Below are 21,418 nucleotides of genomic sequence, written 5' to 3' on the forward strand. Positions count from 1 at the left end.
GATGAAACATATTGCATTTATCATTGATATAACATTTCAAAATAAACTCTTAACTGTATTCAGTTTTTTATTTCAAAAAAGCACTGTTCCCATATTTATACTGTACTGGTTTTAGCTTATCCATTTTAGGGACACTGACATGCATGTAATAAAAACATGTTTTATCAACCTTTTTTATTTAGCATGCTCTTTGCTTTTTAGACTTTCACTTGCTTTTTATAAAGCTAGTATGTTCTTCTAGGGACTTCCCAGGTGGTGCAAGGATTTTGTTGTTGGCTTTCCGTTGTGTTCTTTGCAAACAGCAAAATGACAACAATGCCTATTTAATTCTGGCTACAGCTTACCAGCAAAAATACCTCTGCCGTACTTTAGTTTCTTATTTCACCACATAAGGAAAATGTACCAAGATGTATGACAGTTAAAGAATTTAAAAGGAATTTATAGTTTTTATTTTTGAATGAATGCAACAGTATTGCTTATAAATATAACTGGTACCATATGCATCACAGATACATTAATAAAAGCACTGTATTCTTAGGAAGTCATTGGAAACAATATGGAAAGATTACTCACATACTCGACAAGTATGACTCAAGTCAAGGAATTACTTATAATCCTATAGTCTATAGATTGTATTTCAAATAAGAATTATTGTGTGTAACATAATTAGCATATCCAGAATTGTTTTCTTAAATCATGTAAATACCTTAATAGCACACATATTAAAACAGAGGTAGTTTATTCAGTCAATTTTACTTTGTACTGTCAAGATATACAGTGGACTTTTAACACTTCATAACTCATTGAAGATATCTGCTCTACCATTATCGAATTGATTCTTTTTAATATTTAAGGCTTTAGTGTTCAGTAGAATATTATATGTCATTCAATTGAAATATGTATCTTATTATACACAGTATAATGGTTGTATATTTTTATATATGACAGATTCAAATAAATTTCAATATGTGTGTTTACTTTGCATTATTAAAATGATGTTTAATCATTTTTCTTTATTAATATCAAAAGACTATACTTTTTCATGGCTTGTGGGATCTTATTTCTTTCACTGGGGATCAAACCCAGAGCCACAGAAGTAAAAGCCTACTTCTTAATCACCAGATCACCAGGGAAGTCCTTCACTGGACTTCCTTAAAGGCCTTTTCAAACATGTTGATTGGGGCACAATATGGTTACTTTTTTTGCTTCATAATTCTGTATGTGAATGCAATCATTAAATAATCCCATTAATTATTGATAATTTATTATTTGAGAAATAGTCTTCAAAAATAAAGAAATAAGCAAAAGCATATTAGGGGTGCAACTTAGGCCAAAATTAGTCAAAAATATGTTCCCCACGTTCCAAGTACTGCTAAAGAAATAGTAAGGTGAAGTTTTCAATCTGAAGGGCATTCTATTCTGCCAATTTTTAAGATGTTCAGCTGCTAAACCCATTTACTTAATTGAAAGAAAACAAAATGCAAGTATTCATGGAAGTTAAAAATCAGAATGAATGAATAATTGGCCAAAGTAAAATGGCCAATTGTTATACAAGGTAACTAACTGCTGTTTCCTTACTAAAAAAATATCCTTTGGCCTTTATTGCACCTGTATTCATTGTTAATTCTCTGGTAGCTCATTTGGTAAAGTGTGTCTGTAGTGCAGGAGACTTGGGTTCAATCCCTAGGTTGGGAAGATCCCCTGGAGAAGGGCATGGCAACCCATTCCAGTTTTCTTGCCTGGAGAATCCCCATGAACAGAAGAGCCTAGTGGCCTACAGTTCATGCAGTCACACAAGTCGGACACGACTTAGCAACTAAACCACCACCACCATTCATTGCTAAATTCTTTTGAACTTGCCTTCCTTTCTTTTGTGCTGACTTCCCTTGGCTTTCAGGACACCCACATGATCCTGATTTTTCTCCCAGTTTTAGTTGCAGCCTCCTTTGTTTTGGATTTGATTACAGCCTCCTCATTTCCTTGAGGTCTCTGTATTCTGGCCTGGACTCTAGAGCTTTTTCATTTGAGCACTCTTAGCCCTGACCACATCTACACAGAGATCGCTAGTCACTCTTTCTCCCTCAGGGTCCTTCTTTCCCTGGAGCTTCAGAAATACGATACATCACATGCAGGGAAAGTCCATTTGATACAGATCTCAAACCAGCATGCGTAGATGAATGTATCACACCCACCCAGCATCACCTGCCCTCTCCCAGGTATCTTTCTTTCTATGAATGATATTAATACTAATTATTTTCCATGCCTCATGCTATACCGTGTTTTAATTCTTGCATCAGTTGCTGAACCTTCATTCATCTATTTATATTCTAAGTAATGATACATCTCAGTTTAACATCTTGCTTGACATTACATTTCCAATTTTCAGGAACTGTGTTCCCCTAGACACATCTGCTTTCTCCCTCTCCATTCAGAGTTTCAGTTGTGCTGCTGAGTTGGAAGGATATTGACAGGCGTCTCTCGATTTCAGAGAAAACAATCACACTCAGGAAGAATATGACCAAAAAAACCTCCCTGACTCTGCAAAATTCTACAACATTATGTTATTTCCTGTGTTTCTTTTAGCAAAAAAACATTCCAGCTGCAGAAATTATTTCTTGTGAAACTTAAGGCTTTTTTAAAAAAGCAAACTTTTATTTCTCGTAACTACTTTATGATGGTTTCACCACCAGAAATTTTCTATAATTACACATAATATTATATTGCCTCCACCAACTCCTTAGCCTGATATTGATGGACTTCCATATGGCATTATCTTTCTGTTTAAGGACACCTTACAATTTAGGTATTAGTAATTTGGGTTCCAATCAATTTGAACTACTTGTATTGCAATGAATATCCTGTGCTGTCTTTCTCTAAGCATCTTTCACATATCTGTCTCTAATCTTTCCGCCTTTAGCTCTTTCGTATCCATGTAGCAGAATTCTACCATCACTCTTTCCATTTCTTAGCCAAATATAATTTTATATTCATAATCCCTCATTGACTACTGTGTGTGTGTATGTATAATATTCTTTGAAATCAATGCATTTCTTGGGACACATTGTTTATTCTGGTTTTATCTGAAACTTTGGATTTTATCCTGCAGGTTGATATTACAGTTGTACAAATGCAAAACATTTTAATGACACTTCATATGAAACTCACCTGGACTAGCATCTATGACAGAATTGATACATTCTAATTTTTATAAGGCAAATTAACTAATAGTGAAATATACATATAATTGTATAAAAGAAATGTAATTCTTCAGCTATTCTTTACTATGGATGAAAACTTTGTACTTAATATATTTATTAGAATGTAGACAAGATACATTATTAATAATGTAAAACATCCTTCTTTCATTAGGGAAAATATTGTCTTTCTGCACATTAAAAAGTAAATTTACCCACCTTAAAAATAAACAGTTCCTTTGGTTATCACCTGTTATAAATGATATAGCTTTGACTTGTGGATAACTATTCATGTAAATTAGCATGTTATTAATATTAGTAAAAATGGTAGCATTTAAAATACTAAGGCAGCCAGCACGCCCTATCATTTTTCTTTCTCATACTCATGTGTTAAACTGTTTTAGAATCACTGACATTTTAGAGAAAATTGGGGATCCTGTCACTTAGTTACTCAACATTTTTATCTATGTTTGCAATTGTTTTACAATAAGCAACAATATATCTGAAATTAACAGAAATTTAGGAAGAATATAATTTGTTCTATTTCTGGAAGGAGTGTGATTCCCTGAGAAATAAGTCATTTTCAGAGTTAGCATTGTCTCTGTAATAATGCACAATATGCATTTGACTAGAAGACCTAAGTCATTTCTTCTCATTTCATATACCAAAGGGCATCTTTCTCTGTGTGCTACAAAAATATATTATACATTTATGAAAGAAAATTCATTTATATGTTGGCTTTGATTCACCACCTACAGAAGATTCACTTAAGACATCAGATATTTGACTAAGACAAGTTAATTGGTATATTAGCTGTTCATGTAGTATTTTCAGTTTCTATAACTGCATTAAGATGATTGGTAAGTAAAGTGTCTGACTGTACATTATTCTTTCAATCTTTTACAAAAAGATACTCTCAGAAATTTAACTTGATATTATATCTTTTGCCTTTCTGAAGGTCAACTAAAGAACTGCTTTCTTGTATAGTATTTCACTATTTTTATAAAATGATTATTCATAGTGCTTATTGTCCTTTCATTGACATCAAATATCTAGGTGAAAACTATTATCTTGAGTTTAGTACAAAATAAATATTTTGTTTTAAATTTTAACTGTTTTACATTTTAAATTACATAACATATATCATGATTGCTATGCTAATGCCTAGTCACTTCAGTCGTGTCCGACTCTGTGCGACTCCAGAAGGCAGCCCACCAGGCTCCTCCATCCCTGGGATTCTCCAGGCAAGAACACTGGAGTGGGTTGCCACTTCCTTCTCCAGTGCAGGAAAGTGAAAAGTGAAAGTGAAGTCGCTCAGTCGTGCCCGACCCTCAGCGACCCCATGGACTGCAGCCCAGCAGGCTCCTCCGTCCATGGGATTTTCCAGGCAAGAGTACTGGAGTGGGGTGCCATTGCCTTCTCCGATATCATGGTTACTTTGTGGCTTTACTTGACTAGACTTCATTGCCAAATTTAGAATTCAGTTGCAGCAAACAATACATCTGAGTTGGTCAGAATTCCCTTCCTTCTTCCTCACATTTATGCCTTTGAATGTTTTTAGGGTCATTGACACTTTTGGCCTTTTGCAAAATGGTGGTTCATGTCTGTTATTCAACATTTTTTTGTATGTGTGCAATTGTTCTACAATAAGTGTCCAGGCACTGAGGATACAAGCTGAGCAAAACAGAATAGTTTCCACCTTTAGTAGAATTTAACTTTAACTGATAAGACAGATATCATTTTAAAAGTAAAATATAAATAAAATGAAAAATACCACAGGTTCATTGTGGGAATATTATCAAAGGGGTGGGTTAGAGTCAAATGTATATTCCTTGAGACACTGAAGTGTGGACTGGAATCTGGAAATGGTGAAAGAGGCAATGGTGTAGAGAGAATTCAGTGCCGTAGAGAGAATATGCCACGAGAAGGCTTATGGAAAAACTGAGAGAAGACAGCAGGTGTAGAGAAAAGGCTGAGAGCACATGGGATCCCCTGACATTGGAGGCTGACAGAGAACCCGTGGAGCACCCAAGATACGCAGATGCACAACAAGTTTTTACCTTTTGGTTATATACTATTTTTTCTCATTATATGATATGCATTTATTTGGGGGTGGGTGGATTTTTTATTATATATTGTTTGTATTATTTTTAATTGCATTCCATTGCATCTCTATTGCATGTAAATTAAATTTAGTTTCAAATATGTAGAGGTAGCAGCAAGGCATAACTGTTAAATGTGCATAAGAAAGAAAGACTCTTTCCAAAGGTCATTGGAATTAATTTATGCAAACTAACTTCTCAAAATCATAGGATTCCTATGTTTACTCTTAGTATTAAGGTCTCTTTCCTCTGGGCTTGATCCGACCTTCCTAATTTTATTCCTATTTTCATATCATGAAATAAACTTATGTACATTTACCCTTCCTCTAAGGAGGGTAAACTGATGAAATAAAGAGTAATATGTCCAGGAAAATTTAACTTATAGTTTCTTCACTGGTCATAGAGGTCAAAGGCCTTGTTGGTTTTATACAGATATAAACTCTGTGTTACCATTCAATGGCTTTAAATCTGTGGGTACTAATAATTATGTATCACATTTCCAAAATTTATATATTACTTAAAGTTACATTAAGTATTCCAACTGTATTTCTATATCACTGTTATTTATTATGGTTATTCATTGTGACTGGAGTTCTAAGCAAATAAATTAGAATAAAAGAAATGTGCTTGTAGTATAGCTGATCATACTCTGGCAATGCTTTTGCTTACTCTGAATGACAAGATACCTACTTTTATCAAATCCAAAGATAACACAACAACATATTTGATGGCAAGATTTTTCAGAAATTTCAGGACATAGGAATTCAAGCCATAAGTGTGGGGCTAGTGTAGAAAGCCAGTAGGAAAATCCCACAGATTCAAGCTACCGATCCATGTAAAATTTCATTGCTTTCTTCAAGGTTAACAAACTATGAAAAACAGGATGATCACTACTGTTTTTGATAATCATTGCTTTTTCCAATTTTTTCTGTATATCCTTCATAATGGAAAAGAGCAAAGTAACAACAACTGCTTATTAAAAAATGAATAAGGGATAAAGAAGCCAAGAAGATATTAAAATCTAAAAGTTATATCCTATTTGAGCTAAATTTTGGTTTCAGGGCACACAACACTGCAAAGATAGAAAGAAGATCTAAAAGAATGAGGCACATTATACACTGAAATCCTTCCTATTCAACAATTTATTATAAGATGGTCAGAGATATTGTAATGGTTTATGTACATAATTGAACTTAACTTGTGAACATTAATATCACATGCTTACACTGTACTGTTCTGAAAGTAATGTAATAACTAAAATGTGAACTCCTTTATTGCAAGGATTTGAATAAATGAAAAGTTTGTTTTAAAGTTTTTTAAATTCAGATTTTAAAATGTTTTTCTCTGTAACATAAATTTAACCAAATAGAAAACAGATCAAATGCAATACTAAAAATACTATAATTGGAATAGCATAATATTGATAATGATTGAAGCTGCAATAGAATGTGAGATTTCATTATACTATTCTCCCATCTTTGTTTCAAATTTGCATCACACAATTTATCACGGAAATTTTCAAACAACATAACCAAGATGGAATGTGTCCCTTTATTTTTGTCAGTTGTTAGAACATACAAAGCAGATCAGAACCCAAATTAAAGTCCAGAGCATACTGTTGCAGACTACTCACAAATCCACGGATTTCTGTATTGAAAGCCAGTGAGGTTTTGCTATAATTATTTTGCAGTATTTATCACAGTGCAGCTTGGCTTACACACAGTACATAACTTTTGCTGCTTTCCCCTAGGTTTGATTAGAATTAAACTTGAGGATGAGATGGCTGGATGGCATCACCGACTCGATGCACACGAGTACACGTGAACTCCGGGAGTTGGTGATGGACAGGGAGGCCTGGTGTGCTGTGATTCATGGGGTTGCAAAGAGTCAGACTTGACTGAGTGACTGAACTGACTGACTGACTGAAGTTTGCGTAGGCTCAGTGCAAGACATATGTTATTACCATCAGTGAAGTAGTTAGTGACCACTGTCTAAGTGGTATGGCAATCTTGTTCAAATTATAGACGAAAGATCTTTGAAAAGCAATATCCAACAGGAAGCAGTACAAATGTTACATGAGATGTTTTAAAAGTGCCTGACACATAATATATATTTAATAAATTTAAAAATAGTCATTATCCTCTCCCAATAGCATATCTTTATGTAAATCCCTACAACATGCTCAATAATAGAAAAACTTCAGTATGAAGAAATACAAAATATTTGGGGAACATTCTTTCTGCTCTATCTAATGAGACAAATGAGGACCCTGTACTGAGCATTCTTTGGCCACAACTCACTGGAAGCATGAAAAAGACACATGACTGCTCTAAGTATACATAGGTCTTTTCCCTGTCTGTTTCATTTGAATAAATTGTATTTTTCTCTCTGATTGTACTAGACGTTTCTTCTGCAGCACCTAATCTTCTGTTAATCCAATCTAATCTTTATGTTTTTTTTAATCTCTAGAATTTTGATTTATTCTTTTATGCTGTTATGTTTCTCTGTATTATGTTCATGCTTTCCAGCTACCTTGTATACATATGCAGTATATGTATTAAAAGAAAAAGAAAAAGGATATGTGAATGTTCCTATCTACTAATACTGTCAACTTTATCAATGGATCTGTTTCTTTTGATTGATTTAGCTTTTTTCCCCTAATATGGGTTATATTTTCATGTACCTTGTATACCTCATAATTTTTATTAGATGTCACACACTGTGAATTTTATGCTTTGAGTGATATAAGTATTATAGAAATTTAGTGATATGATACATTATATATATAAATATATATATGATCTCTTTCATGAGATATTGTTAAATTACTTGAAAACAATTTTATTCTTATGAGACTTTTAAACTTTGCTAGGCAAGCTGGGGACAGTCTTTAGTTCAAGACTAATTCGATTGCATTACTAAAGCAACCCACTCCAGGATTCCCGTGGTTCTTTCTGTGGCCTTGCAGTTTCCTCAATACACACACACACACACACACACATTTATCAGTATTCAGCTGAAGACTCTTGGGGAAAGCACTGAAGATCTCTGGAGCTCTCTCTGTGTAAATTTCTTCTCCACAGAGCTCCCTCTCTCTGGTACCCCATTCTGTGATTTCTAGCACCCTTAATTATTCAAACTCAAAGTCAACACTGGCTCCTCAACTAGGAGAAAAGAGCCAGACTCTTCATCCTTGTACAGCAGCCTGGAAACTCTTGACATAGAATACTTGTACAGTCACAGGGCTCATGTCATTTGTTTCTCTTCTCCCATGGATCAATATGTAATCCATCATGATATAAATTTTGTCTGTTGTCATTGTTAAAAGTCAGAGTATAAATCAAGGCTTTCTTCATCCAATATGCCTGGAAATATGAATTCTAACAAGTATTTTAAATTGTCACTAGTCCCACACTTAACATCAGAAAATGCAAGGAATATACCACTAGTGACAACATTTTGTCACATATATGCAAATTCTTATGGTATACAACACATTGTTATTAACAGCATTGTTTTTACCAGCCATACATCACAAAGTAGAATACTACTTGGCAATGTGTGTGTACATTTTTCTTTCTTTTAAAAACTCATATCATTTCAAATATACATTAAATATATACATCACTGGATATATAAGAAATACTATAAAAATAATGTGTACAATTACTGTCACTGTATTGTACAGTGTTACACTGTATTGGCAGTGTTACAGTGTTACAGCAAATATGCACTCTGTTTTAATGCACAGCTATGCTGAATGACTCATATATTTTACTTTAGTGCCTCATAACTACATTTTAGGTAGCAGGCTCAAAAAGATAAAAAGTATTTCTCAGCTCTGTGCTGAACTCTTCTCAGTTGTATTAGAGTATAACAATTATGGAATTAATGAAATCACTTTATTGGAAATGCTATATATAATACATGCACACAAATACTAAAAACTAATAAGTATAAACAAAAATATCAAAAACAGTTTCATCAAATCCTTTCAGTAAATAGACACAGAAGCAAGCTACCTCTTAAAGATGACTAAAAATTAAAATTTTGTATAACATACATGAACTTCCTTGAGCTGATTTTATTTAGTTTGGATTTAATTTGTTTGTTCTGTGATAAAGTATCTCTTCATAAAGAAAAGACAAATTAAAAAAATTATGTATATACAAACTCAACTATTTATGATTGCTAGAAGTCTTCAATTAAAAGAGAAGATACTCTCTAGAAAGGATCTAAGTTATCAAGATAATAAAATAATGCATAGCAGAAAGGGAGTTGCAAATGGTAACAAAATGTATTTCTTTACCAAAGGCAAAAAGATGTATTAAGACAGTTTCAAAGTATGGAATGAATGAATTAATGCTACAACCCTAAACCATAGAAAGGAAAAGATACAATGTGGACTTTGTCAGAAACAATAACAGAGTATTATAATAAATTTCTATATTATATTCTTTTATTAAAAAAGAAAATTATGTCTCACACAGGTTTGTGATGAATATTTACATTGATATATATCAAAATTTGATGATAAAAATTTACAGATGTTATCATTAAAGGGGAGCACGGTGGAAACAGAGAGCCAAGAAGCAGAGATGATCTGGGAAATTATATTGCCTTTTACAAGAAACAAAAGTGATAAGAAACACGCCTCAAGAAGTTTCTGTGTGCTGGAATATGCAGATATAGAATGTTTAGTAAACAATTATATTACTGGGCAAATTGCTGTAAATATTATAAGAAGGTATTGGAATAGTATAATGCAATGTGATATCTCAAAGTGCTGATCAAAACAGCAGTTAGACTTGTTTTATCTGATACAGAAAGAGGAGATCCAACTCTTTATGGTATACACAGGAAAAGTGTGCCATTTAATTGCTTGCTAACCTCCTGCCTCTATAAAATTAGTCTATGTAAATTCCTTAATTATCACCTTTTCTATCACTTGGCCACGGAGTATATTTTAGTTTAAATAAGCAAATGATGTATGAAGTAATCAGAATATTATATCAGTTTATTCAAATGTTTGGTGGCTGAGAGGTTAAAGTGTCTGCCTGCAATGCAGGAGACCAGGGTTCGATCCCTGGATCGGGAAGATCCCCTGGAGAAGGAAATGGCAACCCACTCCAATATTCTTGCCTGGAGAATCTCATGGACAGAGGAGAATGGTGGGCTACAGTCCACGGGGTCGCAAAGAGTCGGACACGACTTCACTTTCACTTTCACTTTCACTTATTCAAATGTTTATCACTTTGTATGCTACTATTACTTTAGCATTCTGTTTTTCCTTTAAAATTTTTGCCCCAATAGATTCACAGCTCCTATGACTTGGCTAGATGCAGTGAACTTCAGAACTGAATGCAAGTATTCATATAGTAAGTTAGTTCTACTATTCTGTACATAGTTTAATTTCTTATCCAGTTTCAGATTTTGTAATTAAAAGAATAGTGTTCTACAATTTATACTTAGTTTACCTGAAGAACTCAGCAATTAATCTAGACATCAGTTCAGTTCAGTCACTCAGTCGTGTCCAACTCTGTGATCCCCAGAGTTAAAAACCAATAGGCTTATCATAGAGACTTCAGTTTGGCAGTTAAGGACTCTCTCAGCAAACTCAAACATATTGCATACCACAATTAGTACATCAAAGACTTGTGATAGCTTTCTCTACATTTACAACTCACAGTGTACATTCGAAGTTGTAGATGGATAAAGTACATACACTATTGAAAATCTTCCAGCACCCCAGGATTGATGGAGGAAAAGTGAAGAAATCTTACTAGGATTAAATTAATTGATTTTAATAGTAGGACTTGAGGGAAAAATGAAGGCAATAGAGATTTGAAGAGTGACCTATCATGTTGGGGGCTTCCCATGTGGCTCAGAAGGTAAAAAAAAAAAAAAAAAATTCAGCCTACAATATGGGAGACCCAGGTTCAATCCCTGCATCAGGATATACCCTGAAGAAGGGAATGGCAACCCACTCTAGTATTCTTGCCTAAAGAATTCCATTGACAGAGGAGCCTGATGGGCTGCAGTCTAAGTGATCGCAAAGAGTGAGACATGAGTGAGCAACTAACACACACACATGCTATCATGTAGAGCAGTGTAGGTAATAAAAGGGTTTTCCAAATGATATCAGAAGCTATTGGAGGCTTCTGAACAACAGAGTGATATTATCCGGCTTATTTCCAGTGGACCAATTTCACTATTTTAACAAGAATAACAAGGGGCAAGGGTGAATGCATTAAAACCTTTATAAAGTTTTTTGCAATAATCTTGACAAATAATTTGGAGGAGGGCATGACAACCCACTCCGGTATTCTTGCCTGGAGAATCTCATGGACAGAGGAATATGGTGGGCTATGGTTCACAGGATCACAGAGATATCTGAAGTGATTTAACATGCATGCAGGCAAATAATTATGCTGGCTTGGAGCAGAGCAGTAACAGTTGGGTTTTGAGAAATGATCACAATTTTAATATATTTAAAATAAGAATAACAGGATTGACAGAATTTGAATGTATGTATTATAATAAACAAAAGTCAGAAGATTATACAAAAAATTTTAGACTATAATACCAGAAGGAAGGAATCACCATTTATTGAGATTGGGATGACCAAGGAAAATACAGAACTAGAGACAATGTATGGAGCTGGGTCGGGTAGTTATTTAATGTGCAAATGTAGCTACTTGATAGATGACTGGATACAGACAATTAGGGTTTAGTTGAAAGGCTCCTACTTAAAATTTGGATTTTTTTTCAATCCAGTTGGTAACTAAAGGCATGAGACAAAATGAATAAGTCAAGGGAATAAATAGTTATATGAGAAAGGAATCCAATAACAAACCCCAGTTTAGAGCCCTAGATAATTTAGAGGTCAATTAGAAGACCAAGGCTGATGAGTGAAAAAACAGGAAAGTATACCATAAGCCAGAGCTTCCCAGGTGGCACTAGAGGTAAAGAACCCGTGACTCAATGCAGGAGACAGGAGACGCAGGTTCAATCCCTGTATCTGGAAGATCCCCTGGAGGAAGGCATGGCAACCCATTCCAGTATTTTTGCCTGGAGAATGTCATGGACAGAGGATCCTGGCAGGATACAGTCCATAGGGTTGCAAAGAGTTGGATATAACTGAAGCAACTCAGCATGCATGCATGAATAGCATAAGTCAAAGTCTATGCAACAAGCAGAAAGGATTATTTAATTTAATCAATGCTTCTCTTAGGTAAACAAGTAAAATTAGGTTTCCTAATTTGTGATAAAATTTAGAGAAGTGAATGTTATTAGTAACAAGCTTTCCAAAGAGCTTTTGTGGAGTCACATGATCAAAGCCAGACTAGAATATATTCAAGAGGTAATTCTAGGAAGAATTTAGAGAGAACAGGATTAAACAACCTTTTCAAGAGATTTTCTATGAATAGAGGCTCAGCTCAGATGAGATCTGGAAGCCAAATATGATAGTTACTGGGTTGGCTAAAAAGTTTGCTCAGGTTTTTCATAACATCTTGCAGAAAAATTCAAAACAGCTTTCTGGCCAATCCAATATCTGTCTGTCTACATATATATACAGACTTAAAATATATACTCATATATGAAGGGTGGGCTTCCCTAGTAGCTCAGATGATAAAGCATCTGCCTCCAATGTGGGTGACCCAGGTTTGATCCCTGGGTCTGGAAGATCGCCTGGAGAAAGAACTGGCAACCGTCTCCAGTATCCTTGCCTGGAAAAGCCCATGAACAGAGGAGCCTGGCAGGCCACAGTCAATGCAGTCACAAAGAGTGGGACACGACTGAGTGACTAACACTTTCACTTTCATATGAAGGATATATGTACCGTTACCCAAACTGTGCATTTCATACCCATGACTCATTTATTTTGGAACTGGAAGTTTGTAGCTCTTAATGTCCCTATTTATTTATTCCCCACACACCAAATCACCTGTTCATTCTCTATATGTTTAAGTCTGTCTCTGCTTTGTTATGTTTGCTCATTTGAATTGTTTTTTAGATTCCACATATAGGTGAATTAGTAGTTTTGTCTTTCTACGTCTGAATTATTTCTGTTAGCATAATGCCCTCTAGGACCATACATGGTGGCAGGATTTCATTCTTTTTTTAATGACTGAAAAATATTTATATGTCATGTCTTCTTTATCTATGTATAGACTGATGGACACTTAGGGTGCCTCTGTACCTTGGCTCTTGTAAATAAAGGTGCAATTAAGCTAGGGGTGTTTATATCTTTTTGAATTGCTATTTACATTTTCTCACCATCAAAGAGTCAGACATGATTAGCAACTAAACAACTACTATTACATTTTCTGTGAATGAATACTCAGTAGTGGAATTGTATATCATGTCATATATCATATAGTAGTTACATTTTTAGGTTTCTGAGGATTCTACACAGATTTCCATAGTGGATGCACCAATTTACATTCCCACCAACAGTGTACAAGGGCTCCCTTTTCTATACATCTTCACCAACACTTGATATTTGTTGCTTTCATTCCAAAAGGTGTGAGGTTATGTGTCACTGTGGTTTTGATTTGGATTTCTCTGATGATTGGCTATGTTGAGCATCTTTTCATATGCCTGTTTGCCATCTGCATAGGAGTACGTCAAGACTATATATTGTAACCCTACTTATTTAATTTTTATACAGAGTACATCATGAAAAATGTCAGGCAGGATGAATCACAAGCTGGAATCAAGACTGCTAGGAGAAATATCAACAACCTCAGATATGCAGATAATACCACTCTAAAAGCAGAAAGGGAGGAGGAACTAAAGATCCTCTTCATGAGGGTGAAAGAGAGGAGTGAAAAAGCTAGCTTAAAACCCAACATTCAAAAAACGAAGATCATGGCATCCAGTCCCATTACTTCATGGTAAACAGGTGGGGAAAAATGGAAACAGTGACAGATTTTATTTTGGGGAGCTTGAAAATCACTGTGGACATTGACTGCAGCCATGAAATTAAAAGGCATTTGCTCCTTGGAAGAAAAGCCATGACAAACATAGATGGCTTATTACAAAACAGAGATACTTCTTTGCCAACAAAAGTCCGTAAAGTCAAAGCTAGGGTTTTTCCAGTAGTAATGTATAAATGTGAGAAGTGGACCATAAAGAAGGTGGAGATTGAAGAACAGATGCTTTCAAACTATGATGCTGGAGAAGACTCTTTAGAGTTCCTTGGACTGTGAGGAGATCAAATCAGCCAATCCTAAAGGAAATGAACCCTGAATATTCATTGGAGGACTGATGCTAAATCTTAAGCTCCAATCTTCTGGCGACATGACACTAAGAGCTGACTCATTGGAAAAAACTTTGATGCTGGGAAAAAATGAAGGCAAAAGGAGAAGAGGGCAGGAGAGGATCACATGGTTGGGTAGCATCACCAACTCAGTGGACATGAATTTGAGCAAACTCTGGGAGATAGTGAAGGACAGGGAAGCCTGGTGTGGGGCAGTCCATGGGGTCGCAAAGAGTTGGACATGACTTCGTGACTGAATAGCAATATGTTTTTTTCCCAGCAGTAAAGTACAAATGTGAAAGTTGGACCATATAAAAGGCCGAGTACTGAAGAATTGAAGCTTTCTAATTGCATTGCTGGAGAAGACTCTTTAGAATCCCTTAGACTTCAAGGAGATCAAATCAGTCAATCAAAGGAAAGTAACCTTGAACATTCATTGGAAGTATTGATGTTGAAGCTGAATCGCCAATAATTTGGCCACCTGCTGAGAAGAGCTGACTCTTTGGAAAAGAGCCTGATGCTGGGAATGATTGAGGGCAGAAGGAGATGGCAGAAAATGAGGCAGTTGGATAGCATCACCAATTCAATGGACAGGGTGCTCTGAAGTTGATGTTGGCTCACTATAGGATGGTGTTGGATCCAAGGGTGGCTGTATAACTATGTAATACCTTAATATGGGTACAGATTATAACTGGATTTATTGTGGAGATAAACTGCTGAGTCACAATCCTGTATAACAGAACCTCACATAGTATGAAAGGTCAAATATTAATATATTTTAACAATAAGCAAATTCACAGAAAAAGAGTTCATATTTAGATTCGTAGTTACCAGAGGCAGTGGTGGATTAAGGCAGTCAAAAGACAAACTTCCAGTTATGAAGTAAACAAGTATTAAGAATGTACGATACAACATGATAAATATAATTAATACTACTATAAGTTATATATGCTATATATAACATATATTTATACATATATACATTTATATTTAAATGAATATAGTATGAATATAGTTATATATAAATACACATATATATATATATATAGAGAGAGAGAGAGAGAGCGAGAGAGAGAGCGCATCGCTGACTCAATGGACAAAATTTGAGCAAACTCCAAGAGACAGTGGAGGATAGAGGAACCTGGCAGGCTATAGTCTATGGGGTCACAAATAGCTGAACGCAACAACTGAACAACAAACAAATGTTATATGTGAACATCGAGAGTGCAGTTCCTATCAGTTCTCATCACAAGGAAACATTTTTTCAATTTCTTTAATTTTATTTATATCTGAGATATTGGATGTTCCCTAAACTTACTGTGATAATCACTTCATGATGTACACAAGCCAAATAATTATGCTGTATATCTTAAAACTTACACAGTGTTTTATGGCAATTATGCCTCAATAAAACTAGAAGAAAAAATAAAATTGGAAATACAGGAAAAAAGATATGCAAGAATGTTTATATCCATTTCATGTAGAATATATATCATAGATATATTCTATGTGTAAATTATATCATTTAATCTACATACTATATTCTATAATATATATGTGTGAGCTGCTCAGTCATGTCCAACTCTTTCAGAACCCATGGACTCTAACCAGCTGGGCTCCCCTGTCCATGGAATTCTCTAGCAAAGAATACTGGAGTGGGTAGTCATTCTCTTCTCCAGGAGATCTTTCCAACTAAGGGAACGAATTTGGTCTCCCACTTTGTGGGCAGATTATTTACCATCTGAGCTACCAGGGAATAATGTATATTAAAGTAACAATGAAATAGTTTTCAATGTTGATGGGAAAAATAAGGTGGTGAGTAAAAAAAAAAAAGTTGGGAAAAGATAAATTATTGTGCTAATATCTATGGTATGTTAGAGAGGCTGGAATTACTATCTACATTAAAAACTTGAATATTACATTCATGGTAACATAAAGGTTCACCTACACATGATGTAGATGCAATCATAGGAACTGGTTACAGTGTTCTTTTGATTGTTTTTATTAGCAAATGAGGAACCAGTTTAACAGCTGAGCTTTCTTAGGACAGAGGAAGTTTGTGAACTTGAGCGTGGAGGAAATATATGAGGTAGTTGCCAAGAAAATATGGGCTGAGTACTGAAAAACAGACAGAGCATGCATTAAGCTATGGGTCACAGTTTTAAAGGGAGATCATTCAGAATGATTCCAGCTAAGTTTAGCTGTCCTCCAATACGTCTGGTATAGGCACTGAGGTTACTTAAAGGATGACTGGTATTTTTCTGAAAATAGTTTTCAAAGAAAAAAAAGATTGAGGAATATATATATGGTAATGATTATAACAGACAATGAAATTTAAGCTGGGGAATAAAAGAAGTGAATAGAGTGGGTTATTTGACCCAGGGAAAAGATGATAGAATCCATAGATATTAAGACTACATCATTTCTATGTATTTGATAGACTATAAATATGATTTTCTTACTATCAAATATGAATTTTAAAAAATTAGGCATCCAAGAATGAAGAGCTTGGAAAGTTGGATAAGAACTTCTATGGATTAAAAAACAACAGCAATGATGGTGCTTTAAGATACAGATCATGACAATATATAATAGCCAAGGAAGAGTCTCCTAAGAGGGATTTTTCCCTCAGTAAACACAACTACTTGATATATGACTGAACATAGTTATTACTGAAGATCTTGAATATATTTTATTTAAATTTATTATTTGTTAATCCATGACTCAAAAGTAATGATGGGATTATAATAACTGTGCTAAAGTACTTTTCATTAATATATATTCAATTTTACAAATTAATTATCATGTAACTAGCATTTTTTTATACATTTGTTTTTGCTTCATGCTTAAAATTGACAATACAAATTTATCAAATTTATTTTTTGCAAGTTCCTTACTAGAATGTTTACTGAAATATTTTCAGATATCTATGTCTAATTGTCCAAATGTAAAGCAATTCATTCAAATTTATTTCATTTTGTTCTTGAACTTACTATCTTCCACTAAAATATTTCATAAATAAATCAAAGTTACATTTACTAGGAAATTTGTTATTTTTGTTGTCTATGGATATTCACTGAAATCTACATATTTCTTTGTTACTAGATTATTTTATATTTTTCTCAATGGTATAGATTCTTTCAAAAGATAAAGTAAATAACACATGAAATTTAAAACAGAATATGGCATTCACAAGAAAACATAATATTATTTTCTGTTATAAAGACAAAGAGAACCAACTTTCAGTATATAAATAATTTTTTCCCAGAATAATCATGGTAAAATTGTTAACTAATATATTATCCTATGAAAAATATAATAGTTTCTTTCTGCTAGAAATACTTATATATAGTTTAAAGCAGCCATTCATTAATAAATACTTTTAAAAAAGAAAAATGATATTTTATTTTTTAATTGTTTCCTAGAATTTCCTCAAAAAAATTTTTTTTAATTACATGTTGGACTTATGACTAGTCATCTTGCATACTTTTTGTTTGAGGTGTGAGCTGGAAAAGAAACTTCAGAAAGTTGTAAATGATTGAAAACCCACTTCTCAACAAGCTCAGAAGCATCCCAGGAAGATTTCCAATATGCCTAATTATATTCTACTATCTACATCAGATGAGGAAAAGAAGTATCCATTTGCCTACTGCCCAGCAGGGATCTACAATACTGCTCTCAGAGCACTACAATGAAAAAATGCATTAGGATGATTTTTAAAATGTCACTCAAATATAAAATCCTTCAAAAAAGCCCATTATCTGTGGAAAGACAAAAAAATACAGGCATTAAAATCTGCAGGTGCCAGAAGCAAGCTCTTTAGCATTCTTCTCTACAATCAGAAACTTTTCTTTTTCCAATGTAAAGACATTACCAAAGTAATCTTAGCTTTTCTTATAATTGAGTTGTACAGATGAGCTATATGGAAGGAAACTGCAAACACATTGCCTCATACCTTAAGTTATTATAAAATCATAAACTGAAGAATTAGTAAATATCTGAATTTTAAAAAGTATTAGCATGGAAATAAAAAGTATATTTAAAATATATGATTATCTACTGACTCAAGAGAAAGATGTACAGAATAGTGAAATGTTAAAGATTTATTTTATCCATCATGGAACTGAAAAATGGATCAACTTACCTAAAGTCACAGAGTAGGTAAATGGCAAACCCAGAAACTGAAATAATCACTGTTGCAACTACCATAATTTCAATTAAATAAGTCATTTTATTTGAAATGGGGATACAATTCAAATATATTTGAAATTCATGAGCAATACAAACAAGTTATTTTCATATTTCTTATTCTATGTATAGCTATATTGGATATCTAGATTACATTAATTTCAGTGTTGGTGTGTATTTCCATGTGTGTGTATGGGGGGCTGTGATGAAAGAAATATAGTCAGTTGAAAGGTAGAGGTTCTCCACAGGGTGCCCACACAAGAGCAATTTTGGGGAGTTTCAAAATAAAGCTCTCTAATCACTGTCAAGGATGCTGTAAAAATACTTAGGAACTGGAGTTCCTGGTCACAGCAAACACCTTCTTCCAAGACACAAGAGACTACTCTACACATGGATATCACCAGATGGTTAATACTGAATTCAAATTAATTATATTCTTGGCAGATGAAGATGGATAAGCTTTATACAGTCAGCAAAAACAAGACTGGGAGCTGATGGTGGCTCAGATTATGAACTCCTTATTGAAAAATTCAGACTTAAATTGAAGAAAGTAGGGGAAAACCACTAGGTCATTCATGTATGACCTAATATAAATCTCTTATGATTATAGACTGGAAGTGAAAAATAGATTCCAGGGATTAGATCTGATAGAGTGCCTGAAGAACTATGGATGGAAGTTCATGACATTGCAAGGAGGCGGTGATCAAAACAATCACCAAGAAAAAGAAACAGAAAAAGACAAAGTGGTTGTCTGAGTAGGCCTTACAAATAGCTGAGAAAAGAAGAGAAGCAAAAGGCAAAGGAGAAAAGGAAAGATATACCCATTTGAATGTGGAGTTCCAAAGAATAGCAAGGAGAAATAAGAAAGCCTTCCTCAGTGATCAATGCAAAGAAATAGAGGAAAACAATAGAATGGCAAAGACTAGAGATCTCTTCAAGAAAATTAGAGATACCAAGGAAACATTTCATGCAAAGATGGGCACAATGAAGGACAGATATGGTATGGACCTAACAGAAGCAGAAGATATTAAAAAGAGGTGATAAGAATACCCACAAGAACTATACAAAAAAGATCTTCATGACCCAGATAAGCACCATGATATGATCACTTGTGTAGAGACAGACATCCTGGAGTGTGAAATCAAGTGAGGAAGCATCACTATGAACAAAGCTAGTGGAGGTGATGGAATTCCAGTTGAGCTATTTCAAATCCTAAAAGATGATGCTGTGAAACTGCTGAACTCAATATGCCAGCAAATTTGGAAACTTCAACAGTGGTCACAGGATTGGAAAAGGTCAGTTTTTATTCCAACCTCAAAGAAGTGAAAGTGAAGTCACTCAGTCATTTCCAACTCTTTGTCACCCCATGGACTATAGCCTACCAAGCTCCACCATCCATGGGATTTTCCAGGAAAGAGTAGTGGAGTGGGTTGCCATTTCCTTTTCCAGAGGAGCTTCCCAACCCAGGGATTGAACCTAGTCTCCCACATTGTAGGCAGACACTTTTACCATCTAAGCTACCAGGGAAGTCCAAAGAAAGGCAATGCCAAAGAATGTTCAAACTACTGCAGAAATGCACTCATCTCACACACTAGCAAAGTAATGCTCAAAATTCTCCAAGCAAGGCTTCAACAGTACATGAACTGAGAACTTCCAGATATTCCAGCTGGTTTTAGGGATGGCAGAGGAATCAGAGATCAAATTGCCAACTTCCGCTGGAACATCGAAAAAGCAAGAGAATTCCAGAAAAAGCATCTACTTCTGCTTCACTGGCTACGCTAAAGCCTTTGACTGTGTGGATCACAACAAATTATGGAAGATTCTTAAAGAGATGGGAATACCAGATCACCTTACCTGCCTCCTGAGAAACCTGTATGCAAGTTAAGAAGCAATAGTTTAAACATGACATGGAACAATGAACTGGTTCCAAACTGGAAAAGGAGTACAACGACAAGGCTGTGCATTGTCACCGTGCTTAAATGCAGAATACATCATGAGAAATGTCAGGCTGGATGAAGCACAAGCTGGAATCAAGATTGCTGGGAGAAATATCAATAACCTTAGATGCAGATGACACCACCTTTATAGCAGAAAGCGAAGAGGGACTAAAGAGCCTCTTGATGAAGGTGAAAGAGGAGAGTGGAAAAAGCTGTCTTAAAATTCAACAGTCCAAAAACAAAAATGGCATCCAATCCCATCACTTCATGGGAAAGAGATGGAGAAACAATGGAAACAGTGACAGACTTTATTTTCTTGGGCTCCAAAATCATTGCAGATGGTGACTGCAGCATGAAATTAAAAGACACTTGCCTCTTGGAAGATAAGTCATGACAAACCTAGGCAGCATATTAAAAAACAAAACATCACTTCACTAAAAGTCCATATAGTCAAAGCTATAATTTTTCCAGTAGTCAGATGTGGATGTGAGAGTTGGACTATAAAGAAGGCTGAGCACCAAAGGCTGAGCTTTTGAACTGTGGGTTTGCAGAAGACTCTTGAAAGTCCCTTGGATTGCAAAGGAATCAAACCAGTCAACCCTAAAGAAATCATTCCTGAATATTCATTTGAAGGACTGATGTTGAAGCTGAAGCTCCAATATTTTGGACACCTGATGTGAAGAGCTGACTCATTAGAAAAGACTGGAATGCTGGGCAAGATCAAAGGCTAGA

General features: G+C 34.7%; 1 protein-coding gene across 1 annotated transcript in view; it reads right to left on the reverse strand.

Moving 5' to 3' along the window:
• NCAM2 (neural cell adhesion molecule 2) overlaps nt 1-21,418 on the reverse strand; it is a 246,380-nt gene that overhangs the window by 151,113 nt on the left and 73,849 nt on the right. The window lies entirely within an intron of this gene.

Source organism: Budorcas taxicolor, chromosome 1 (assembly GCF_023091745.1).
Source record: "Budorcas taxicolor isolate Tak-1 chromosome 1, Takin1.1, whole genome shotgun sequence".
Classification (NCBI taxonomy): Eukaryota; Metazoa; Chordata; class Mammalia; order Artiodactyla; family Bovidae; genus Budorcas; species Budorcas taxicolor.